The sequence below is a fragment of the Aegilops tauschii genome, chromosome 1, assembly GCF_002575655.3.
Source record: "Aegilops tauschii subsp. strangulata cultivar AL8/78 chromosome 1, Aet v6.0, whole genome shotgun sequence".
Taxonomy (NCBI): Eukaryota; Viridiplantae; Streptophyta; class Magnoliopsida; order Poales; family Poaceae; genus Aegilops; species Aegilops tauschii.
In genome coordinates this window covers 459,800,091-459,827,834 of record NC_053035.3, presented here as the reverse complement: position 1 = coordinate 459,827,834, position 27,744 = coordinate 459,800,091, and the positions used below count along the sequence as shown (strand labels likewise).

Sequence of the window (27,744 nt, the reverse complement as noted above, 5' to 3'; positions counted from 1 at the left end):
GCAATCGGCTAGGCACATCTCTAAGTGTGATATGATCTCCAAACATTCTTGCATGTGCTGCGAGCCCATGTGCCGCAGACTCGATGGGTAGACGCCGCCGAGTCGCACCAGACAGGGCTAGGTTTTTTTGCAATGCTTGTAAATTGTGAAAAAAAAGGTATACATCACGTATAATATGTCTCAGCTGCTTCTATATGTACACCTATGACTGGATCGAGTTCACCGTAGACAGCAAGAAGAACAAACATACACTTCGCAATGCAATTCAAACTTGAAACCATACATTGCAATGACAAGCACAACGTACAGTTAAACACAAGACAAAAATAATATCCCAATCGTGATGTTGAATTTCTTTTGGCACATAGGAAAAATATCAAAGAAAAAAAAAAGTGCATCATCATATCAGTGGAATGAATGGTAAAGTTCATCCATTTGTCAGTGGTGCTTTTGTGTAACCAAGCTCTGAGATCTCCCAACTCTTCGCTGGGGAAACCTCCTGGTGCGACCAAGTGTATTACTGGACACACAGAGAAGAAAAAAGGACATGTAAACACATTTGAGAACGTAGTACAGGAATATAAAGATAGATGTCACAACAAAATTATCAAATCACCTCCATCTTTGTCAACAATTCAGTGGCGGTTGGCGCCGAGACAAGTATGTCTGTACAATCTGGGTTGGTGAAGCCCTCTCCGGCGCCTTTGTCAAACAATGCAAGCAGGGGATCATACTAACCATCATCATTTAGCAGGCAGTCCTATATTGATATGATTTTTATAAGCGAAGGAAATCTCGGTTCATTTAGGTTTGGCGTAAGGCAAATTTTAGCATGGTCCCTCTTACCCCCCCCCCCCCCCCCCCCCACCTCTTCACATGAGAGGTAAAAGTACATAATATATCTGAGTCATTACAAGTTTTAGAGTGGTTGGGCTTTTTTTAGAACCGTTCGTTGATGTCGATCTAACGGCAGACAAATACGAAGTACTGGGTAGTACTCCGATGAAAGTACGCGAAAGTACTAAAACGAGTGGGGCCGGTACTCGTGACAAGGTGGGGACGCGTTTTAATATAGGGGCAGTTTAGTCCTAGGAAAATTTGCACGCGCCGCCCCTCTCGTCGAATGCAAAACCGCTGCCATGGTGCTACACCTTCCACAATTACTCATCGACGGCCATCTCCGCCCTCTCCTCCAAGTCCACCGCAGTCATCTCCTCCTTCTCGCCGCTACAACTTCTCTCCACTCAGGCAAACCCCCCCCCCCCACCCACCCCCACCCCCTCTTCCATCGAAGCAAGAATCGGTAGATCGAGCTGATGGCCGGCGGCGAGAACACCGACTTCATGCAGATTGCCGGCGGCGACCAGGTCAAGTTGGCCAGGTTGAGGGAGATCCGTTCTTGGTTTGACAACACAAGGCAGATGAGCTGGACGGCAATGGCCACTCTCAAGAATTTGACGAAGAAGGAGAGGGCAAAGCTTTGCCCCCCGCCCGCACAACCGATTCACAAGATCGAGATCCTCCTCTGGGCGATGGAGTAGGCCAATTCGTCCAGCAAGTGGACCAGGTGGAGGTGGTGGGCGTTCAGATCCAGGGTAGAGCATCCACTGGATCAGGAACCCACCGTGCACGAGGTGCCGTTGCAGATTGTGCAGCCTCCAACCGAGTCATCGGAGACTCCGAAGCACAAGATGAGGAGGACAGTGGTCGCGACCTTGCTTCCCCGCCGTTCTCCACGCTTCCCTCGCTGCTCTCCTCGTCTGAACGGCGGCAGTAGCTATGTTTAGAGTAAGCTTCCCCACTCCTCATCTTCCTACTGCTCGTGCTTACATCGTGGTGATACTGATCGTCATAGCTCAGAGAGGGAATACTATATGGCATTTTAATCTCAATGAATTGCATGAATATTTGAGTACATGGATTTGGAGGATGATTATGATGTATGTGAACCCTAGGCATCATATGAACCCTAGGAAAAATTAGTAATGTTCTAGTGGTAGACACTGAAATATTTCGGTACACACCGGTAGGCACTGAAATATTTCGGTACTGCCCTAGGCCAAATTTGTAATGTTGTAGTGGTGGACACTGAAATATTTTGGTACACACCGGTAGGCACTGAAATATTTCGGTACTGCCCTAGGCAAAATTTGTAATGTTGTAGTGGTGGACACTGAAATATTTTGGTACACACCGGTAGGCACTGAAATATTTCGGTACTGCCCTAGGCAAAATTTGTAATGTTGTAGTGGTAGACACTAAAATATTTCGGTACACACCGGTAGGCAATAAAATATTTCGTTACTACAATTTCAGTACACACCGATGCACACTGAATTATTTCAGTACTGCAGTTTCAGTACACACCGGTACACACTGAAATATTTCAGTACTGCAAATTCTATACGAAGTTGGCATTTTGTCATGTATTTGTGAATTAATCCATGCATCATATGTCCTAACTTTGTACATGAGTTTGGGTCAATTTCATGTCTATTTATTGTTAAAATTATTGTCATGCCATGAAACACAAGACAAGTCACTGACCCAAGCTTGCAAAGATGCCATATCAATGTTGCTGATATGAATATGCATGTTTTCACCAAGTGTTGTGTCTGAATTAGAACTGAGCATTTTTTCTTGATGGTATCCATGGATCTAGAACTCCTATGAATTTGCTCATGTTGGATGTTTTGTTCTCCATCATTTGTACTAGCATTCCGTGCGATTAGATGCCATGACAAGACCCCTGGCAAATTTATTTTCTTGCCTCCAACATCCCATGTGTGTTTTGCAGGAAAAAACCTGGAGTTCACCAGGCTGGCTGAAGTTGTGAGGCTGGGAGGCTGATGGTGCTGCTACTGGTTGATCCTTCTTCTTTCAGCTTTTGTTCGTCCTTTCTCAAGCCGTTGGACCAGGGCTACTTCCCTATGTGCTGTTAATGTATTAAGTAGTTCCTTCGAATTTGAAGTATTAGTTAGTTTGAATGTGGAAGTACCTTAATTTTTAGGAACGAAATGTTGCTTTGTATGACCAAGGGTTTGATACCTTAATCTTTGGATAATTAATTATGTGAACTGTTGGATGTGGCGCACAATGAAACGCCTCTACCATTGATACTAGTTCAACATGTCGGTCCAATTAGAGACCAACCACTACCATATAGAACAGTTAGCATTTCATACTACAACCTGGCACGTACAAAACATCACACAGTGGAATAATCCCAGCGAGTAGACCACTAAATACCGAAAACATCACAACATGTCAGAAGTGTTTTAAGCATTTTATCGTTGCAAAAACCTTATAAAATCCATACAAATGCCGACAACCTTAGCAAACTAGTCATGATTGCTTTTCATGTTGATACAAAGATGTAGAAAAATATTGGGTCCGTTTACAACCTTAGCAAACTTGCTTCTCATGATTACATCACGGCCACCGGGTGAAGGAGGAGAAAAGCCCACCTACCTAACATGAGTTTTCTCACACACCACGGCCTGCATACGACTACAAACCCAGTGATATGGGCCACGATGCAGGCCCGTGGGTGGTTACAGAATGGAAGACGAAAAACACGAGCCCCACGACCCCCACGATCACGATAACGACGAGCGCCTCCCTCACGCGACGAACCGCCTCCCCCAGAACTCAAAAAGGCACCTTCTCCTCCATTCCTCCCTCATTATGCGAACCACGTCCATCTACTCCACAAACTGCAACCACCGTCTCTGTCTCAAAACGGCCGTCGCTGGAGAAGGGCAATGGCGGAGGAGCCGTCTACCAAGCGTCACTGTGGCGAGACGTCCAACCAGAGCATCAAGGAAGAGCAGAGCATCAAGGAAGACGACGTTCAGGTCCCCGGTGAGAAGCGCGACTACACCACCAAATTTGACAAGGTGGAACTCCACGGCAAAGAGACGCTGGAGGTCGTCTGCACCAGCAATCCAGACACTGCCGACGAAATGCTCACGAGGCTCTTCATGAAAGCCGTCGGCAGGTATCCTAGATTCGTCGGCGTTGATGTGGAGTATACCAGGGATGACGAACCTCCGCAGTACGCAGCAGTTCTGCAGTTATGCGTGGATGAACTCTGCCTGGTCTACCACATCGCTGCGGCCACAAAATGGTGAGCCATCCTACTCATATACCCTAGTTTCTCAACTACATGTACTAGTGTAGATTGTGAAGTGGACGCACTAGTGTGGTTTCTCAAGTACATGCACTGGCATAGATTTTTACCCTGATGCACTGGATTAGTATCTTAAAATCTTGCACCAGATTAATCACCAAACTTGATATACTAGTGTAGTTTCTGATCTTGATGCATTAGTGTTGTGTCTACCGCTGTGGATGCATTAGTGTTATTTTCTGAAGTTGATGCACTGGACTAGATGTATTAATGTTGTGTCTACTAGTGTAGTTTCTGATATACTAGTGTAGTTTCTGATATTGATGCATTAGTGTTGTGTCTACCGGTGTGGATGCACTGGACTAGATGTATTAAAAGTTGTTTCTGAAGTTGATGTAGTGAAGTAGTTTGCTGTAGTGTTATTTTCAACTGTATGATCCAAAAAGAGAAATAACATCATGTACTTCATGCATTCATCACTCGTATTGTTTGGTTATAGCACTAGCATTGTCACACTCTGCCACAATTTTTTGCCAAGTTTGCCTAAGGTTAGTTCATCAAAATGAGGGCCACAAGTTGGCAAGCCTAAGGGAATCTTGCCACACTTTTTGTGTGTATGCCATGTGGGACCCAAGTGTGGCTTGCCTAAGGTGTGGCTTGAACCAAACACACACCTAAGTTGGTCAAACTTGCCTAACCTTAGGTGTGGCAATCTTTGGCAAACTTAGTCACAAACCAAACAACTCCTAAATCTTCAAAATTACTACTAATCTTCAATATGTCTCTCCCCTTGAAGGCCCAAGCGCCTCAAGAGCTTCCTCCAGGAGAAGAAGTTGTTCACCTTTGCCGGTTTCAGCATTCATAATGACAAAGAGATGCTGAAGATGTCTGGTTTGGAGATCAACCCCGAAAAGTACATCGACATTCAGAAAAACTATAGAGTTCCATATGCCGGCAGAAAGAAGCAGTACGACTCCTTGGGTGATGTTGCAGCCAGCGTCATCCACCCATTTTACCAAAACATGAAGAAGAAGATCAACAGGACCGAAGACCATAAACTGTGGGGGATCAGCCCGCTGCTAGACTACCTCATCGAGTACGCAGCGAAGGATGCGTACGCCATCTACAAGGCTTGGAAGATAATAGACAACATCACTTCAGGTGTGGAAATTTCAGAAGCACAAGAGGCTGACCCCTACTACCACTGCCACTACGCGGCATGAAGAGAGATCAAAGTCTGCCTTCAAGTTGCTAGCGCAGTGTCCTTTTATGATATCTATGTTTCTTTGTTGTTCGGTGTGTCTGAACTTATGTCCTATGGTGTGTCTGAACTTATGATGTGCGGTGGTTGATCTGCCGTTTATCTTAAGAGTTTGCTGGTACTCTGGTTTAGTGTTCCAAGTTGTTAATACTATTTTGGTGATGCATGATAAGCCTTGTACAATGCTTGATGCGTACGGTGGTGCTTAGAAAAATAAACAGGGTTTTTCTGAAGCACTGGTGCCTATTTCTACAGGAGAGACGCCTAGTTAAGCGTCTACCCTGTACAAATAAGCACCTGTGCTTAAGAAAAGCTTCGTATTTTGTTTATGCATTATTTCAAATTCATAGTAGCTTGTGAATGGAACTTTGTGGCAGCCAGCCTCTACCATTGATACTAGTTCAACATGTCGGTCCAATTAGGCCTTGTACAATGCAGGGTGCTTAGGAGAGGTGCTTAGAGAAATAAACCAGGTTTTCCTTAAGCACCGGTGCTTATTTGTACAAGGTAGACGCTTAACTAGGCATCTCTCTTGTAGAAATAGGCACTGGTGCTTCAGAAAAAACCGCTTTATTTTTCTAAGCACATCCCTAAGCACCTTGCATTGTACAAGGTCTTAGAGACCAGCCTCTACCATATATAACAGTTACCATGTCACACTACAGTCAATAAAACATCACACAGTGGAATAATCATAGCTAGTAGAGCATTAGTTACCAGTTAATAATAGTTGCAATCCATCACAAGCAATAGTACCTAGATATGAGTAGATATAGGTACGGTAATACACGACAAGTACTCGCAAACAAGAGCTAACATAACAAGTTCTAAATGAGGTGGATGGTGATCATCATCCTCAAGTCATGGCGATTGGTGTTCGCAACAGTGAGTAGGATGGCCTGTCCTACCCAAAGATTCTTGCCACGAAGGAACTTCTTCCAGCCTGCCCTTCTCAAGACAGTGCGACCGTCCGTGTCCACTGCATAGGCACAGCTGGTGATGGAGCCCGTTCTGGTAAGGCGTAGTCCAGCAGCCATGCCTTCTTCGTCCGGGTCGATGCCACAACTATCAAGTAACCTCTTAGGTAATTTCTGAAAACAGTTGACATGATATATGATCATGTCACGTGCAATTATCAACAAAGCATACACTTCAAGACACATATATCATTGGATTCAACACTGAGCATATATATCATCACATCACTACACTATACGCCAAGCATCAAATTACTACAGTAATTAGGCATATCATTAGATTACTGCGTACACTAAGCATATCATCGCATATTACTACACTACATGCATGTCATAAAATTCTTCATTAAATGAATTCTAAACTAGGCCTCTCATCACAGTACTACAACATGCATATCATATGAACTACTACACTAACTAAGCATGCATATCATGTAATTACCACACTAAGTAACATACCATGATATGCCGTTTAACATTCGTCCTTGTGAGGCGGGTCACGAATGGCTTCCCTAGGTAGTCTTCACGTAGCGGAAGCATGTCCCAGAGGTTGCCGATTTCCTCGTTGCCCAGTCTGAGTCCGTGGGCATACAGGTATTCAACAAGTGGGTTCTCATCATCATCTGAATCGTCATCATCTGAATCAGCACCATCTTCCTCCTCATGAACTTCATCCTCACTATACGGAATCAAATTTAGATAGATAACAGAAATCCTGGGCCTATCTCTTATGAAGGAGAAGCGGATCAATTCACCCCCACTAAGACGCATGCGGGCGATGAGACGATCCCAATCATCTCCTCCTATCTGGGTCATCTTTCGCCCCTTCTCGACCTGCATAGTGTATGGGCCCCCAAGAGCGTCGAAGGTCACGGTGTCTCCGATGAGCTCATTGAATGGCAATCTCACATTGCATGGTACGACCTGTGTAAGATAAAAACAAATAACAGACACAATACATTAGTGGAAATAGCAAAAAAAAGAATGTACTGTCAGAAGGTTCATATAAATTGTTACCACTGCAACAACAAAAGAAGGCTGGAAGTAGATGCCGAACAGCGTGGCAGTAGAAAGGCTGGTCCGGCACCGTGAGTTGCAGCGTCCACATGGTGCTTCCTCCATTCTACACAGAACATGTTGAACTCTAAGTTGAATTGTACATAGTACAATACAAAGATCATACATATAATAAATCATAGTGATAACCTATACTGGCAATGGCCAATCAATCTATTTACTATCATCTACGTAATAAAGCAATGACAATGACAATGGCAATGCCCGTCTCATCTAAATCTGGGAATAGTTCGGCATCCAAACTAAAACGAGTCCAATCCACGGCACACATCAAAACCAAACCAATCCAGATATTTTCATTTAGAATCTAGACCAAACCGAACTATACATGCTCGTCATCCAACCCAGTCCAAACCGTTTTCAACTTTTGGATCTAGATCAGACATGACATCGAGAGATCCGACGAGCTCCGGCCGGCAACAGCCAATCGGCTCAGATCCGCCTCCGTAGGGAGACGCGGTTGGGGAAGGGAAGAAGAGGGGAGATCTCACGTACTTGCCGGAGTTGGCGGCGGCCGCGCACCGGCAGCGAAGAGAGGGGTCGTCGGGAGATGGCGGCGGCGGCGCTGGTCGAGAAGGGGAGAAAGAAAGATGTGGAGTGGTCGAGACGGGGAGAAAGAAAAATGTGGTACATGTGGTGGCGTGGTTGTGTGGATGACAAGGGGACCCACTTGTGAGACCGATAGCAATTGATGGCAAACCGCAGGAGGTGCACGACCACGTGCACGACCGCCACGTCCCCACGTGGAATGGGGACGGCCGGGTGGGTGTGTCAAGTCAAATCGGCACCCGCGGCTTCTCGGTAACTCCAACAGGCAGGAGCAGTGCATTTCTTCCCCAAATCGGGTAGAAAACCCTCGTCCTCTCCCGAACCTAACCACCCTCTCTTCCTTCCTCACCACCTCACCACCCTCTCCTCCTTCCTCACCACCCTCCTCCCTTCCTACGCCTCCCTCCTCCTGTCTTCGACCGACGATGAAACGCGGGCGTGAAGATGCGGCGGACGAGCCGGAGGCAACCATCGGAGCAGAGCAGTCTGCTGCCGTGGCTGCAGCCGTGGGTGGAGCGGCTGAGTCCGCCGTAGCGGTGAAAGCTGGCGGTGCAGCGACCGTTGTGCCTGCTCCTACTGCCATCGCAGCCGTGAGGCACCCGTCGACGAGCAGAAGGTCGGGGAAGATCTGGAGGAGGAGGAGATGAGAAGGCTTAAGCGCAAGGTGCATGACGAAATCGAAGAGCTCTACGAGGAGAACGCCATAAAGGAGTTCGACGTAGATTGCAGGAAGGGCAGCGACTTCGACGAGGATGCCATCGACGAGCTATCTGTGGTAGTACTCTGTTTTTTGCTCTGTTTTTTTCATGACATTGGGGTTTTTCTTGTTAACTAGATGAGCATCAATTTCACTTGGGCGTGCTAGTTGTACATATGTAGGATTGTAGGGATTTAGCGTAGATCTGCATGTTGGATCTGGATTTTTAAATCTGATTCCAGCAGATACTCTGGTTTTTTTCATGGCATTGAGGTTTTTCTTGTTAACTAGATGAGCATCAAATTCATTAGGGCGTGCTAGTTGTACGTATGTAGGATTGTAGGGATGTAGCATAGTTCTTCATGTTGGATGTGGAATTTTAAATCTGATTCACATTCCGATTCCAGCAGATACTCTATTTTTTTTCATGGCATTGGGGTTTGTCTTGTTAACTAGATGAGCATAAGTTTCACAAGGGATACATTAATGAAAGAAGTGGGGTAATGAACCCAAATACAAGAAAATGTTCATGGCAGGGATACATTAATGAAAAAAGTGGGTTAAACAATGGATATATGGCAGGATTCTCCATTGGCTTCCCCAGGACAGTGACAAAATGTTGCAGTTCCTGATTCATTTTAGTTTATGTAGATGAATTAATTTGCACACATGTTCATAGATGATCAGTTTGCACACATGTTCATAGATGATCCATTTGCAAATTCTGTACAGATTTCCATTTTGCAAAGGAAGTGATTGCTCCCTTAATAATTATGGGCTGACACAAAATCAAAACATTTCATGTAGCCAATTTTCCCCAGTATATTATCTAGATGATCACAGCCACATATCTCATCAATATGAGCAGTGAGACACCCCATAGCTCCTTTACCAATTTCCTTCTGAAACTTATCAGGGTCTAACAATGTTGGAGAAGCAGTATTGCCGCTGTCAGAAAGAATAATGGTTTCTTCATTCCAGTAGATAGAACAAACCCCCCTTGTGTGAAACACGGAGGAGTATAATGAAGCCATTTTTCTGATTCCAATCAGAATTACACCTGTAACAAGTATCAAATATCATTAAACCAAGCCAGTTCATGAAGTCTTTCATGTGTTAATTATGTACTACTTGTGCACTAATCTATAAATGCAACTATTCCACCGTCCATATTTATGCATGTCAATTTCTTTGGCTCAATTATGTATGTGCACATACGCCTTATTTCTAGCAAATAGATAGTTTCCATGTTACACATGTGTACTTTTAAATATTGTAATTAAGGCAATGTACCATAATAGATTAGCTGAGTTCTTCTATGTGTACTAATTCACTAATTCACAGGAGGATGACGACGACGTGGACTACGGCATGGGCAGCAGGCACAGCAAGAGCCGCTACACACTGAGGCATCTGATTGCTGGCAAGATCAAGTACCGTTTCTTTGGCAAGATTGGGTGCCCTTTCTGTTGCAAGGTGATCTGTGGCGGCATAGATGGCATGATCCAGCATGCCTTCAGCACTGGCAATGGACATGGTAAGAACCATAAGGCCAGTACTCTGGCTAAACATGCGGCCTACGCACGCTTCCTCGAGATTGTCAAAGTCAATGAGCCCTACAACCTCCATTGAAGAAGGGAGAGAAGTGATGTGCTGCTAGAGTGCTGCTGCTGCCCCAGGACCGTCGTGTCCTCTTATGTTATCTATGTTTCTTTGTTGTTCGACTCTAAAACTGATGTCCTATGGTGTGTCTGAACCTATGCCGTTTATCTTAAGAGTTCGCTGCTACTCTGGTTTAGTGTTCCAAGTTGTTAATACAATTTTGGTGATGCATGTTAAGCCTTGTACAATGCTAGATGCTTAGGGTGGTGCTTAGAAAAATAAATAGGGTTTTTCTGAAGCACCGGTGCCTATTTCTACAGGAGAGACGCCTAGTTATGCATCTACCCTGTACAAATAAGCACCTGTGCTTAAGAAAAGCCTGGTTTATGACTATGGTAGTTATAGCTTGGCATGATTATGTTTAGTGTATAACTCAGCATGATTATAGCTTCACAAAATTAAAGCATGCGAATGATTGCCGATTCCACCTATTGCCAAATCAAGCTTTGTACTGATGATGCATTAGATATTGCTATAAGTAGAGGATGCTCATGATTGCCAAAAGTACCTATTTCCACTTTCTGATAAGAACTAAACGTGTATGAAATGATGCTAAAAGTAGAGCATGAGCATGGGCATTTATCAATTGATGCTACCTATTTGTGTTTGAATGGGCTCAATAAAGCTGGTGCTGGTTTATGCTCTCTGCGTGACCGTGATGGTAACGAAGACACTTGGTTGGCTATGGTCTTGCTGTCAAATTTAAGTTTTAGTTCGTTAAGACTCTTTGTTTTTGCTGCTTCCTCGGGATTGACTAGCTTTCTCGGGCGTCCACGTGCTCTCTTCCTTTTTGGGGAGTTGGGTGCACCACTTTTGGGGGAGTTGGGTGCACCGGTATCCTTCTGGGAGTTGGATGTGTCGAGTTCGTTGAAGGATTGTTGACTAATTGTACGTCGTCTTCTGAACCATCAGGTAGAACTGCTTGCTGGGCATCGTACACCTCCTTCTGTATAAGAGAGAGTGCTGCGTTAGTTCTAATCATGAGACTTATGAAATAAATGATATATTCTTGATGTAGCACTAACCATTATGGGGAACTTATATGATTCGAGACGAAGCGCGTTGCAATTTTAATGCAGTAAGGTTGTACATATTTTCCACCTGAAAATATCTATCCTTGCCTATATTTGATAACCGACACTTACGTCAGCACAGCTTTCAAGCTAAAAAAGTACAAATGTAAATTAGGCATTCAATTACCTGGTTGAAAATATCGGTCATTTCATCCCCGTTCCATGACAACATGTACTGCAGTGTCCAAACCGCACAGGAAGTCCTGCGATGTTTAGTTAAAGATCAGTAATCTTTTTCGTGTAGGCAAATAATAATTTATGAGGCCATGCGTACCCATCGGTCTGTTGTGGTATGTTCTCATAGCGTTTTTTGGTCCATTCGGCAAAATTGATGTTCTTAGCTGGTGATATCAACCCATTCTTGACAGCTTCGTCGATGCAGAACTGAATCGAGTCCACCTAGGGTACGACGAGTTATACATAGGGTTACAGTACTTTGGGAGCTCATGTGCCATGCGGATCAAAAGAGGCAGCAAGAGAACACTTACAAGAGAATCTTCCTTGATCTTCTCGCAATGATAATTCATGGAGTTCAGAGTCTGAATTTCTTTTTTGTCAAAATTAAACATCATTAGCATCCAATGGTTTTGGTGTACATTCAGTGCGACATGCACCTGCAGTAAAATTTGGGTTGGGTTGAGAACCGAAATTTGTCGTGTACAGTGTGTACATAAACTATGAATGTGAGGAAAACATGTACCTTTCGGCGCCCTACAAATTTTTCTGCTACACGAGCTAACCATGAGGCTGCACGTCCAACAGGAACCACCCCCTTCATTTGTAACAGCTTTTCGGTTTCTTCAGGGGATATGATTGAGGTAGTATTATTCTCAATTCGGCTAATGTGAGCATATGCCATAATAACCTGCCAAATTTTCAATCATACAATAATAAGAAAGTTGTTGAAGTAATGATGTAGACTAGAGTATAATGGGCTTACATCACCATAAATGTATTTGTCGTCCAAATTTCGCTCCAGTTTTTCTGCTGTGAGGGTAATGTCTCTGATTCTAGCTATTTCAATAGGGTCGTATGTTCCGCGGATGTAAACGGCTGTCTCTATGTCCTCATCCGTGAACTTGTAATCATTACCAAAGACAGGCTTCATCGGAGTTAATTGTGGTTTCTCATTGTTTTCCGTCACATGTCTTGCACTTGGTGTAGTCGAAGTCCCTGCCGTGAATTGGCTAGCCCTAGGAGTCCCTGTCAGTGATGAATTGCACACATTGACTTGATCCTACAAAGAACAAAGGTAGTTCATCATTAGTTTGTTACTTTTAGATATTAACGTGTTGGGCCATAAATATCACCTGCACGCCTCCTTTCTGTGACACTGATTGTCGGTTGCTTGTAAATTCGTATTTTAATTCCTGTAACAATGCAAACAATAATGAACATGAAGGAACATATTCATACAAAATACAAAATGCACAGTATGACATACATGTAGTTCCCTCCTTAAGTCTTTAATTTCGTCCTCGGCCTTCGACAACCTAGGATTAGTGCCAGTTTTAGTCTTCATGTCGATCAAGTCTTCACCTAGCGTCTGGTATTTGACATCAAATCTATGCTCAATTTCCATTAACTTCCTGCCTACCTTCTTTTCATGATCAGCTAAGCATGCATTCATGGCTTCAACTACCATGTCAATCTGTGTAAACAAAATAAAACCCCGTTGATAACAATAGCTAAATGAATGAGGTTCCATGACACCTATTTGTGATATTGCAAAAACAAATAGTCTTTGGAGTACATACTTGCTGGCTACTAAATTGCTGTCCTTGTGATGGTGCTCGATACGAATCATGTTGATGCACATGTTCATCATTTTTTCTTGGAAAATTATTGGAATTCTCAGACGGTCGTTGAGGAGCACAAATTTCCATGACAACCTTTTTTTATAAAATATAATGAACCATTAGTACCAAATAAAAAATCGGATATAGAAAGTTCAATTGTAGATAGATACCAGCCCGTTATGAAGACCTCCTTTGTCGTAAGCATCGCTTCTTAAAGTAGCCATCATTTCGTCACATCGTGCGATCAATGGAGGGGGTCTAGAAGCATACATCAATCGGCCACTACGCACGTGCTCCCAGTACCAATACTACACAATAAATTAGTGCATCACCATACAGATATGCAATAGAACAATAATTAAAGGACATTAAGTAGTAATCTAGCACTAACCTGGAGCAGAATTAGATTTCCTTGTAGATTTACGTGATCTCGATTTCTAAACTTGTGAACGGACTTGAAGAAGTGATTGAGTGTGAAACATCCCCAGTTAAATTTCCGAAGGTTTTGAAGATTTGTAACAAGGTTGAGAAATTTCGAGTCCACATAATGTTGTGCTGTTGGTGCTAGAACAGTACCAATTGCGTACAGAATGAACCGTCTCAGGAAATCGCCGTCTGGGGCTTTGGAAGCTCGGATCGCCGTTTCAAGGTCAGAAATCAAAATTTGCCCATTGTTTGCATAGGCGGTAAACAATTCTGTGTCGGTTTGCATTTCCAGATGTGGCTCTATATCCTCCCCTTCTATCGGAATGCCAAATATACACTGCACGTCCTCTTTTGTTATAGGAATTGGCGTTTTTCCGATGGTAATGGATTGGGTGTCCATATCTATGCTCTTGGCTAGTCTAACCAACATTATGGGCCGTAGAGTCACTTCATGCATCTGGGTTAGACCGCCAAGACTGGTTTCTGATATGATGTACTTTTTGTGGTCTGGTGACAACAGTTTCATGGTTTTTCCGAACCTTGTCTGTGAGCATACTAACTTCATATGACCATGCTTTTCGTCGAGTTCCTGTTACATGCCATTAAATTATACTGAGTACACATGAATTATGTGTACGAAACGATTGTACACAAACAGTCAATTACTTACCGCATCGGTAATTTCGGAGATGGGCTTTTCTCCATTATGAAGGTTCGTATCTGAAACTGACATTGCTGGCTCATATGCAATGATAAAATCCGGCTCAATTAATCTGAACAAAATTGGAAAATGTATAACAAAATTAGCAGCGAATTAATTTTAACAAAATTAACTGGGTCATTTAACATATGATCCACTTATGGGTTTAAGCACAGAACCTATTTGGGTGCAAAACCTATGAGGGTTCAACTACTAAAGGAGCGGCCGACAACGATTATAAAGAGTTACGATCAGGTAATACCTTCTCTCGGAGACGGTGCCGCCGAGTAGATGGCGGCGGTTAGTGCGTCGCAAACTATAAGTCCCCGTATAGCGCGGTCGACGGCGCAAAGGAAAAACGGCGCGTTCACGCGAGGAGGAGGCGGCGAGAAGAACACTGACGTCCGACCCCTCAGATCACGTTGGCGGTGGGCGGCGAGTGGTGGCCGCCGACTCCTGTATTCCATGGGCGACCGGCGTCTCCGATCTGATCTTGCAGCGGTCGTGGGAGGTGCGGACGGCCCGGGTGGTTAGAATGCGGAGCTGTAATCGCGGGATTCAGGGAGGGGTGGGCCGCGTGAGTTATGTGAGATTTGGATAAATGATATAAAAAAATAAGAAAATCTTGTCAACTCGTTTAGGGGTTTAGGGGTTTAGGGTTATTAGGGTTTAGGGGTTTAGGGGTTCAGGGTTTAGGGTTTAGTGGGGGGGTTAGGGTTATCAGGGTTCAGGGTTTAGGGTTTAGTGGGGGGGGTAGGGTTATCAGGGTATAGGGTTTAGTGTTGACATGCAAGCCCGGAAATGCGCGTGTCAGAGATCGTACTTGCGTGTACATGTACTAATGATCCCAAACTTTCTTAATGGCATCCCATGACCACATACAGAATGCATGCATAATGGTTTCCATGTGGGGCAAATTTTTTAATGTTTTTACGGTTTAGTGGGGGGGGGGGGGTTAGGGTTATCAGGGTTTAGGGTTTAAGTGTTTTAGGGTCGACGGAACTATGTTTGTCTTACAGTGGACGTAGCACACACACCGGGCATTGGTGGAGCGTTGGTCTACAATGGATTCCCTCCGGTAGCATCGATCCGGTCCGTTGACTGGCTCGGCCGACAAACTTCGTCCCACATAGAGCATGCATCCATCCACTGGACCGGATTGATGTTGGGTTGGTTTCATACAGGTGAGGAACCCAGCTAGTGCTTTAGGGGTGTTGACATGCTAGGCCGGAAATGCGCGTGTAAGAGATCGTACTTGCGTGTATAATCCCAAACTTTCTTCATGGCATCCCATGACCCCATAGAGAATGCATGCATAATGGTTTCCATGTGGGGCAAAATTTTGAATGTTTTTACGGTTTAGTGGGGGGGTTAGGGTTATCAGTGTTTACGATTTTAGGGTTGACGGAACTATGTTTGTCTTACAGTGGACCTATCACACACACCGGACATAGGTCGAGCGTTGGTCTACAATGGAATCCCTCCGGTAGCATCGATCTGGTCCGTCGACTGGCTCGACCGACATACTTCGTGCCACATAGAGCATGCATCCATCCACTGAACCGGATCGATGTTGGGTTGGTTTACATGTACATGTACAGGGACCGGAAATGCGCGTGTCAGAGATCGTACTTGCGTGTACATGTACTAATGATCCCAAACTTTCTTCATGGCATCCCATGACCCCATGATCCCAAATTTTGAATGTTTTTACGGTTTTGTGTGGGGGGGGGGGGGGGTTAGGGTTATCAGGGTTTAGGGTTCAGGGTTTTTTTGTTTTTTGGGTTTAGGGTTTAGGGTTGGTTTACAATGGATTCCATCCGGTACCATCGATCCGGTCCATCCACTGGCTCGGCGGACAACCTTCGTGCCACATTGTTCACATTGTCCAATTAACACTTTGTATAGATTTTTTGGGTAAAAAATGAACGAAATAATGCAACTAATCTGAACATAACGTTTGGCATGTATCAAACCAAGTAGCCACTATTCCTCAAAAAAAAACCAGTTAGCCACTAATTGCGCCAAACATATCACGTAATTACCAAAGAAAATGGGTTGACAATTATTTCTGGAAATTCTTGGAAGGAATTTATTGCTCTTCCTTTTTTAGAGAACAATAAGTTACAAATTTTATTTTGGAAACAAGAAATCAGTTTTCAATTTTATTTGTCCTTTCCAATTTTGAAATAATTTGTCTGGTCATACAAGGCATTAAGCACACATGACATTGCTTATACAGAAGCTGACTGAAATAATTTGTTAACAACTACTAACGACTGATGATCAACAAGTAAACAAATCCCAATACAATTATTGAAAAATAAAATCCCGCGGCCGTCAGATTTGCTTGCTTCTTCAGATCGATCAACTGCCTTAAGTTCTTGTTGATCTTCTTCAATTCCACCTTGAGTTCCGCATCCGCCACCATCGGAGGAACATTGGCATAGCCCTTATTATCCACCGCCGATGGCAGATCTACCTCTAGGGTTGCCCCGTGCCTCAAATCAATTAAGCCATCCGTTTGAAGCCTCTCAACGTATTCATCCAGCCACTCAAAATGCTTGCATGTTTTCAGCTTCTGAAAAAGGGAAGGGAAACCCTAAATACCAATTCCGAGGAAATATAAATAAATCTGGGGTCAGAATTCATAGCAAAAAGACACAACAGAACATAGATTTAACCTTCCCCGCTTCTGGTTTGCTCTCGCATTTCACAAATTCCCTCCCATGGTTTCCATTCTTCTCCGATATGGTTGTCAAACGCTTTAGTGGCGCGATGCGTGGGCAGTCGGGGCATCTCGTCATCGGTAGTGAACCATACCGCAGCCATGATGACGGAGAGGCCGAACTAGACATGGACATCTCTCGTCTCTCACCGTCCGCCGGCGATGGCAGGCTTCGTCGACGAAGAAGAATAACAATTTGGTGGGGCAAGGGAAAGGGAGGCAATGGTGGGCCGTGGGTTGGCACGGGCACGACGATGGCTCGGGCTTCCGTGATATGTGGTTGGACCCGCGGTCAGTGCACATGTTTTGGAAGCCCCCAAAAGATCGTGCTCGTTAAAAAAAAACTTGCATCGAAGCGCATTACTTCAAAATAACTAATTAACCCTACAACCACGGATATATACCTTCCCATTCTACCGCATATCAACCCTATCCTAACCACCCCCATCTACCTTGTTTCTCCTCACATAGCCATCGCCGGAATCGCGCCATCGCTTCTCAAGCGACCACGCCGACGCCGGATTAAAAAGGTCTCCTCCACGGCTCCTCCCATCTTTGATTGCAGTGCTGATTATTTTTTCCATTGATTCGACCAAGAAGTCATTTCCGAAGAGATTAGAAAATACAGCCTTTGCCATAGTTGAGTAGTTCTGGTGTAATTGGAGTACAGGATGTCATGCAAGAGCTTTTTGATTGATAGTTTGTAGTAGTTGTTCGTACGAACTGGTTATGAATATATTTTCTCGGTGGTATTGTTAGGAATTAGTTGGATGAGGTTGTGGATACAGTTTTCATACTATGGGTATATGTGTTGTTGTAGGGACCATGGTCTCAGAGGCGCATAACAACCGTGCGGAGTACGACAAGTCTTTGCATGAAGCGCGCCGGGAGATCGACTTGAAGGTGCAAAAGGATCGCGCTGAGGTAGATAAGAAACTCAAAAAAAGAACGTTCATACGTGGACAGGATGATAAAGGAGGAGCGTGAGGAGTTTTCCCGTAAGATGGCGAAGATGCGTCTTGAGATTGAAGAAAAGTACAAGCGGGACTGTGAGGACATGGAAAAAAAGTTTTTCCTTGGCTACAAGGAAATGCATCAAACGTTGCAGAAGGACCGGAAGCTTGTGGACAGTATTATACGGACAGAGCGAGTCAGGATGGATGCCTATGTGTTGCAAGCACGTTCGGATATGGACAGCAAGCAGCTACAGGAGCGGTCGGACATGGATTATAAGGCCATGCTGGAGAAGGTATGTTTGGAAGGACATATGTTAGAAGCCCGTGCGATCTCACGGCCACCCCGACAACATGTCTTCAATTTTTCTCCCCCTGTAAGTATCTCGCACCGATTGTATATATTAAGGACCTACGTATTCTATGATACAAACATCTTCAATTTGTGGCAACCTTATGTCGGCGATTGTATGTAGGCTAAGCATCATGAGACGGCACAGTCGCCATCCACTCGAGACACTGCAATAGAGTCACCCGTTCAATGCCACATCACTCCACCCCAACAACATATCTTCAATTCTCCCCTTGTAAGTACCTCGCAACGATGCCATACCCAAGATATGGTATGACCTTTTAAAATTTGTGTGTAAACCCACTGTCGACGTTTCATACGCAGGATAAGAAACGTGTGATGGCAGAGTCCCCAGTCACACCACATGAAGGATACATTCCACATAACAAGGTGAGAAGGTTTGAGATGGCACAATCCCCAGTCACTCCACATGAAGGATACATTCCACAAAAGCAGGTAACAACACCGCAATGTTGCTATGCACATAAAAAATTATGTTTGCCCCTTTACTCATTGAATGTATTAACTCTGATGTGAGATACTAGGTGCTGGTCATGGAATTTTTTGTTAGTAGGGATGATGAGATGTCACATGTCCCGAGAGCATACTTTGATGAACACCCGGCGGAAGTCAGAATTTTTTGAACCCGCCAAAGTGACCTACGATCTCATTATGAGTGAAATGAGAGATACTTTTGGTTGCAAACTGGGAGCAGAACTGTACTACTTCTTAACCGAGTTTGCGTGGAAGCTGCCAGAAAGAATGTTCTTGATTGCAGGACCAGATGATGTAGAAAAAATGCTTTCTGATCTGAATGGCAGCAAGACATGTCACCTGTACATTGTGTACAATAGAACTACGGGTTGTTTTCCCGAGGATGAAATTGATCCAGAGGTTCAAATTTTACATGTTACATGCATCTAGTTTATGGCTACGTCATTTTTAAGTTCTTCCTAATACAATTCCTATGGTTTTCTACAGGAAGTGAGAATCCAAGAAATGGAGGGTCTTGCTAGAGAGTTGGCGGAGAAAGAACAAGAACAACTTTAGTTGTATGGTTACATTGATGTTAAAGAGAAAAAGATTGAAGCACATGGGTCGTCGCCAAGCCCGACGCAATCTCCAACGTCGCAACGCAAGAGGTCACTGGATTTTGGCAGTGCAGAAGACCATATGGAGTAGGCTCAATTGTTTTTCAACCAGTTTAAGCTTCAAACCAGGATTATTTTGTTGCAAACAAACATTTTTTTTCTGTTTCACACTATGTTCGCAATTATGGTACAATTTATTCATGAGACAGTTCTTTGAACAACAATGCATGTGTTTTATGATCAATCATACAGTTGTTTCTGAGTTGTTTGTGAGATGGCATTGCATCTAAAGAAGTTTCCATCTATAAAACTTGTAAAAAATCATTTATGTTGTCTTTGCTGAAACTGTTTTTTCGTGCCTTTCATCTACACGTGTAATCATTATAGCCTACAAAACCATACAACGTCGCAAAACAATTTCCAGTTGGCATGGATGCTTGTCATGTTGGTACAAGGGTTTCAAAAAAAAATTGGGTCCATTTCAAGCATGCCGAAAAAATCCGTCTTCCCAGACGGAACATCCCCTGCTACCCGAACGGCTAAGTTGAATGACACCAATTTTTTCCATCAAGCGCGCAAGCACACCCCCGTGGGCCGCGTGAAATCTGAGCTAACCCCAAAACTTGCTGGTTTTGACGTCAAATAAGATAGAAATATCAAGGGAAGAAGATAGAAATAGCAAGCAAAACATAGATAACCAACAACATATCAAATAGACGGGTAGAAATCATAACATAGTTCGGATAGATAAATTTCACGGTAGAACCAACAACATGATTTAATAGAAATATTTAAAAGATAAAAAACTTGCCCTAACACGCTAGGGCAAGACAAGCTGACGAGACCGGGCCTTCACCACCATCTTCACTGCGCCTCCTCTCCAGTGCTCCTCTCCATCCCGTCCTCGCCGATGTAGTAGGGGAGGGTGTGCATACCGTCGCGGGTGGGGAAGACGCAGTCGAAGTTTGTGAAGATGTTGTGGGTTGTGAATGCGATGAATTCGCATCCACACCAAAACACCTTGCCGAGGAGGTAGTACGCATCAAATCTGTTGGTGAAGGTGACGGTGAGCCCTATCGGCGGAGACCAGGAGTTTGGACGCACTTCATCCAGTCGGAACATCACCGGCGAGCCCGCCGGGAGGTGGGCGAAGCCCGCACGGAGGAACCACTAGGCAAAGCCCCTTGCACCCCTCCAGCGTGAGAACGCCCACACGCGAAGCGTGCTCTCCACGACGACGCCGGCCGGATACTGTCTCTCCGGCACGGTCGGTGGGAGCCGGTAGGTGGGGCCGTTGTACTGCATCCTCGCGGCTTGCTCAGAGATTGCTCTGGGTTTGGGGAAGAAGAGAAGGGCGGCGCAAATGGATGTGTGCAGAAGGTGAGGGCTGGTGGTTTAAATAGGGAAAGGGGAAGGGAAGGGAACCGACCGCACTTACGTTCAAACTAGCCGCGTCGAACGATCCATATGCCACTTTAATTGCCACATTGAATAGATGCGGGTGGATCAAAAAAGTGTGAAACCAAGGCTTTAATTGCCACGTTGAATACATGCGGGTGTATCAAAAAAGTGTGAAACCAAGGTTTTAATTGCCACGTTGAATCGAAAAGTGTGAAAACAAGGTTTTAATCGCCTCGCTCGCAAGCATGCACCCCCGCCACCCGCGCATGCAAACCCACGTCGCCGCCCTTCCCATGCATGCAGGCCTCAGGCGCAGACAACGAGATGGCCCAACAGTCCATCCAGCGACCCCGCAGGTGTGGCTGGCGTGGGACGGCCCACCCGAATTAGGCCCAAGCGAGCTTCGCGCCGGGCATATCCCAGTGGTGCAGGGAGTTTAGTCCCACCTCGCCGCGCGAGGGGAGCTAGCACCGGTTTATATAGCGGGCTGAGCTTTCCCTCTCAAGTTCCTTTCTAAAGCGGGCAGCACATTGCCTAACCGTCTCCGTCCCTGCCCTGTGGGGCCTACTTGCTACCTGTTTTCACAATCTGGCGGGCCTCTGCATCCTGCCCAATAAATGATTGGGTTACTAGTCGTATGCAGGCCGTTGAATTGTGAAAGCGGGCAAGTAGGCGGGCTTTTTTTGTCTATTTCATTTTTTTCATTTGTCACCATTATTTCCATTGCAGCCTGTCCATCATGCTGCATTTTGGCAAGAACAAGCTAGAGTTGTACACACCCTGATTTAATGCTCAAAACGTCAGTCTATACCTCAAGGGGACATTGTAAAATAATTGTTTTCAAAAATTTCTTTCATAGACATGTTGCACACATGATCTCTTCCACAAACAAAACTAGGTTTCCAAGTTTTTGTATTTTTTTGAATTTTTTTGAATTTATAATGCCCTCTAGACTGACTGCTGAAAACATCGGTCTAAGCCTCAAGGGGGCATTGTAAAATAATTTTTTTAAAAAATTTCTTTCATAGACATGTTTGTCACATGTGTGTCACCATGTACAAGAAAATTTGGGTGATTTGGAGGCGGTGGAAAAATTCACCTTTTTTCAAAAACTGGCTTAAGTTAGACCAAATGGTCCCTCCGGAATGCGGGCATTTTTCCGACCACCTCCAAATCACCTCAATTTTGGCGCACATTATCTCTTGCACAAACAATGCTAGGTTTCCAAGTTTTTGTATTTTTTTGAATTTTTTTGAATTTATAATGCCCTCTAGACTGACTGCTGAAAACATCGGTCTATGCCTCAAGGGGCATTGTAAAATAAATTTTTTCAAAAATTTCCTTCATAGACATGTGTGTCACCATGTACAAGAAAATTTGGGTGATTTGGAGGCGGTGGAAAAATTCACCTTTTTTCAAAAACTGGCTTAAGTTAGACCAAATGGTCCCTCCGGAATGCGGGCATTTTTCCGACCACCTCCAAATCACCTCAATTTTGGCGCACATTATCTCTTGCACAAACAATGCTAGGTTTCCAAGTTTTTGTATTTTTTTGAATTTTTTTGAATTTATAATGCCCTCTAGACTGACTGCTGAAAACATCGGTCTATGCCTCAAGGGGGCATTGTAAAATAAATTTTTTCAAAAATTTCCTTCATAGACATGTGTGTCACCATGTACAAGAAAATTTGGGTGATTTGGAGGCGGTGGAAAAATTCACCTTTTTTCAAAAACTGGCTTAAGTTAAGACCAAATGGTCCCTTCGGAATGCGGGCATTTTTTCGACCACCTCCAAATCACCTCAATTTTGGCACACATGATCTCTTGCACAAACAATGCTAGGTTTCCAAGTTTTTGTATTTTTTTGAATTTATAATGCCCTCTAGACTGACTGCTGAAAACATCGGTCTATACCTCAAGGGGGCATTGTAAAATAATTTTTTTCAAAAATTTCTTTCAAAGACATGTTTGGCACATGTGTGTCACCATGTACAAGAAAATTTGGGTGATTTGGAGGCGGTGGAAAAATTCACCTTTTTTCAAAAACTGGCTTAAGTTGGACCAAATGGTCCCTCCGGAATGCGGGCATTTTTTCGACCACCTCCAAATCACCTCAATTTTGGCACACATGATCTCTAGCACAAACAATGCTAGGTTTCCAAGTTTTTGTATTTTTTTGAATTTTTTTGAATTTATAATGCCCTCTAGACTGACTGCTGAAAACATCGGTCTATGCCTCAAGGGGGCATTGTAAAATAATTTTTTTCAAAAATTTCTTTCATAGACATGTTTGGCACATGTGTGTCACCATGTACAAGAAAATTTGGCTGATTTGGAGGCGGTGGAAAAATTCACCTTTTTTCAAAAACTGGCTTAAGTTAGACCAAATGGTCCCTCCGGAATGCGGGCATTTTTCCGACCACCTCCAAATCACCTAAATTTTGGCGCACATTATCTCTTGCACAAACAATGCTAGGTTTCCAAGTTTTTGTATTTTTTTGAATTTTTTTGAATTTATAATGCCCTCTAGACTGACTGCTGAAAACATCGTTCTATGCCTCAAGGGGCATTGTAAAATAATTTTTTTCAAAAATTTCCTTCATAGACATGTGTGTCACCATGTACAAGAAAATTTGGGTGATTTGGAGGCGGTGGAAAAATTCAGCTTTTTTCAAAAACTGGCTTAAGCTAGACCAAATGGTCCCTCCGGAATGCGGGCATTTTTCCGACCACCTCCAAATCACCTCAATTTTGGCGCACATTATCTCTTGCACAAACAACGCTAGGTTTCCAAGTTTTTGTATTTTTTTGAATTTATAATGCCCTCTAGACTGACTGCTGAAAACATCGGTCTATGCCTCAAGGGGGCATTGTAAAATAATTTTTTTCAAAAATTTCCTTCATAGACATGTGTGTCACCATGTACAAGAAAATTTGGGTGATTTGGAGGCGGTGGAAAAATTCACCTTTTTTCAAAAACTGGCTTAAGTTTTGACCAAATGGTCCCTCCGGAATGCGGGCATTTTTCCGACCACCTCCAAATCACCTCAATTTTGGCGCACATTGTCTCTTGCACAAACAATGCTAGGTTTCCAAGTTTTTGTATTTTTTTGAATTTTTTTGAATTTATAATGCCCTCTAGACTGACTGCTGAAAACATCGGTCTATGCCTCAAGGGGGCATTGTAAAATATTTTTTTTCAAAAATTTCTTTCATAGACATGTTTGGCACATGTGTGTCACCATGTACAAGAAAATTTGGGTGATTTGGAGGCGGTGGAAAAATTCACCTTTTTTCAAAAACCGGCTTAAGTTGGACCAAATGGTCCCTCCGGAATGCGGGCATTTTTTTGACCACCTCCAAATCACCTCAATTTTGGCACACATGATCTCTAGCACAAACAATGCTAGGTTTCCAAGTTTTTGTATTTTTTTGAATTTTTTTGAATTTATAATGCCCTCTAGACTGACTGCTGAAAACATCGGTCTATGCCTCAAGGGGGCATTGTGAAATAATTTTTTTCAAAAATTTCTTTCATAGACATGTTTGGCACATGTGTGTCACCATGTACAAGAAAATTTGGGTGATTTGGAGGCGGTGGAAAAATTCACCTTTTTTCAAAAACTCGCTTAGGTTGGACCAAATGGTCCCTCCGGAATGCGGGCATTTTTCCGACCACCTCCAAATCACCTCAATTTTGGCACACATGATCTCTAGCACAAACAATGCTAGGTTTCCAAGTTTTTGTATTTTTTTGAATTTTTTTGAATTTATAATGCCCTCTAGACTGACTGTTGAAAACATCGGTCTATGCCTCAAGGGGGCATTGTAAAATAATTTTTTTTCAAAAATTTCTTTCATAGACATGTTTGGCACATGTGTGTCACCATGTACAAGAAAATTTGGGTCATTTGGAGGCGGTGGAAAAATTCACCTTTTTTCAAAAACTGGCTTAAGTTGGACCAAATGGTCCCTCCGGAATGCGGGCATTTTTTCGACCTCCTCCAAATCACCTCAATTTTGGCACACATGATCTCTAGCACAAACAATGCTAGGTTTCCAAGTTTTTGTATTTTTTTGAATTTATAATGCCCTCTAGACTGACTGCTGAAAACATCGGTCTATGCCTCAAGGGGGCATTGTAAAATAATTTTTTTCAAAAATTTCTTTCATAGACATGTTTGGCACATGTGTGTCACCATGTACAAGAAAATTTGGCTGATTTGGAGGCGGTGGAAAAATTCACCTTTTTTCAAAAACTGGCTTAAGTTTGACCAAATGGTCCCTCCGGAATGCGGGCATTTTTTCGACCACCTCCAAATCACCTTAATTTTGGCACACATGATCTCTAGCACAAACAGTGCTAGGTTTCCAAGGTTTTGTATTTTTTTGAATTTTTTATGCCCTGGGCAATGTCAGTTCGAAACACTCTAGAGATACTTCCTCAACCAATGATGCGACCCAAGGACCTTCATGCAAAAACCAGGCACCTGCATGCAAGAGTCGGGGACCTGCATGTGAATAGTGATTCATTAAGGCCTTGACAGCTGCTGGCACAGCGGCTGCCGCCCGATTTGCATGCAGCAAAGATGAACGTGCATGGAGGTTTCTCAAATATTTCCAAGCACACCCCACTGGGTCCCGCTTATTTAAAAAATACGTCAGTCATTAATGATCTCTAAATGAAGAATATGCATGATGATTATGAATATGCATGACAACCATAGTAAGGGTGAAGAATCATTTTCATCCTACAATGAGGACCAACGCTTGCTAAAATCACCTCGATGAAGGTATTTAAGTAGGTAAAGGAGCTGGTCGAGGGGCGAGGTGGGACTATTTTTAGTTACACGAGAACACCGCGCGAGATCGTATGTGACGTGGGCCGTCCGGAGCTGCAACCTCGGATGGGCCGGTGTTTGGGTCTACGTAGGAAAACGGCCTGCCATGCATGAGCCATGCAGACCGTGGGATCGCGCGGGAGATCCGTCTGGCGGCCGTGCGTGCGTGCAGAAATACATCACAAAAATTATTCTACTCGACAATAACAAGTGCTCCATGCTAGCCATTATTCCTGTTCGAAATACATAATCATTCTTAAAGTTGGACATCAAATGATACACACGGAAAATGGAAACGAAAGATGTCAAACTAATACAGTAACATTGCAGTACAACCGCACTTCACTAAATTACTGTCACGATGAAATAGAATGTAAAGACCACGTCACACAAAGCTGAATGGCACATGACTTTCTCTGGCTCATCGTCGGTTCATGCTGTATGTAGACATCACAGTTCAGCCTCGAGATCCTACACAGAAGAATAGAATAAATAACATGGACATCAATTATGAGTAAAACACATGCAAAAAATAAATATGAACATATTTCGTACCTCTAGCAATTTAGCGCATTTACGTCGATTGTGACCAGGATTCTTGCAATAGCCACAGATATTCTGTGATCTTGACTTCTTTGTCTTTGCCTGCAGCCTTTTCTTCGGTGCACCTTGGCCTGGCACATGCACGGGATCCAGAACCTTATCAACTTTCTCCGAGTGCGGCATCAACGGGCCAAACCTAATGTTGTTATGCTGAGCATTAGTTGACTCCTTGCTGTCAGCTTGTTCAAAACTTGATTGCTTGCCATGATGTTGTGCTTGCAAAAGCATAATTAGACGGTGATAGTCCTCATCAGAGTGGCATGCCTTGAAACTTGCGGCGTGACTACAATTCCGCAACTCGCGGTACCTCTGCAGGCTTACCGAATAGTCATACATCTGGTTTTTTCTGGTAGGTGCGTATGCACATTTTGCATTCATAGTCCACCTAGTGGGAACGCAACAACTGGGCAGAATTGTTTGATTTAAAATCCCCAATATGTAAAAAATGTGGGAACATGTTGTGCCTGCGCATTCCAGCTTACGGCAAGAACAACTCACCCTGTGCAAAAGACCTCCTTGCTCTTCAATGCGCACTCCAAACTTTTTATCCATTCTTTCCTGCTTGGACACAACATAAGTGGAATCTTCTGATCCATCTAGTATCCCTCTGATCTGACATTTGCTGACAGCATCTATGCTCCATAAGACCATCTTAAAGACACTAGGTGTGAAAACTGTTGCGGCGTGTTTCTCAAGCGGCGAAGCATTTTCCTCTGTAAGTGGAACGGACTTCAAGGCTTTGACGTCATGGAGAGCTTCGTTAATCCGTCGCGACGCAAGGCAACGCTCATAGTGCTCTAGCATTTCAAACAACGACATCTTACCGTCAAGATGCGTATGTAGCACAGAGTTCAAGCTCTCACTCCTCTGATTGCTGCTCAATCCTAGGAAACAACGCCCCTCAAGATATGGAGCACACCACAACTTTCTCATTTGATACATCTGATGTAGCCAAGACTCCTCACTGGTTACTTTATTCCGTTGTAAGAAGTATATCCATTCTATCTCATGCTCTTCAATGGAAGAAGTATCATAAATGAAAGATCTAAATTCCTCCTTTACGTCGTCATCATGCAGATGGTGTACAATGTTCTGCTAAATGTGCCATATACATAGTCTATGGTTTGAGTCTGGCCAGACCACCCTTATTGCTCTCTGCATTGCAAGGTCCCCATCTGTGATCACAGATATCAGATGCTTCTGTGCCATGCAATCAGAAAAGGTCCGCAACATCCACTCGTATGCCTGGCTTGTTTCATGAGAAATTATACCACAGCCAAAAATGACAGTGCTCCGGTGGTGATTCAACCCGACAAACGGCACGAATGGCAGATTGTATTTGTTGGTTCTGTATGTGCTATCGAAAACAATGACGTCTCCGAAAGCCTCGTAGTCAAGTCGCGATTGACTATCAGCCCAGAA

The 27,744-nt window shown here is 43.8% G+C and overlaps 1 pseudogene; it reads right to left on the bottom strand.

Moving 5' to 3' along the window:
• Positions 1 to 351: 351 nt before the first annotated feature.
• The window catches only part of LOC109746203 (probable cytokinin riboside 5'-monophosphate phosphoribohydrolase LOGL7), a 46,887-nt pseudogene continuing 19,494 nt past the window's right edge, over positions 352 to 27,744 (bottom strand).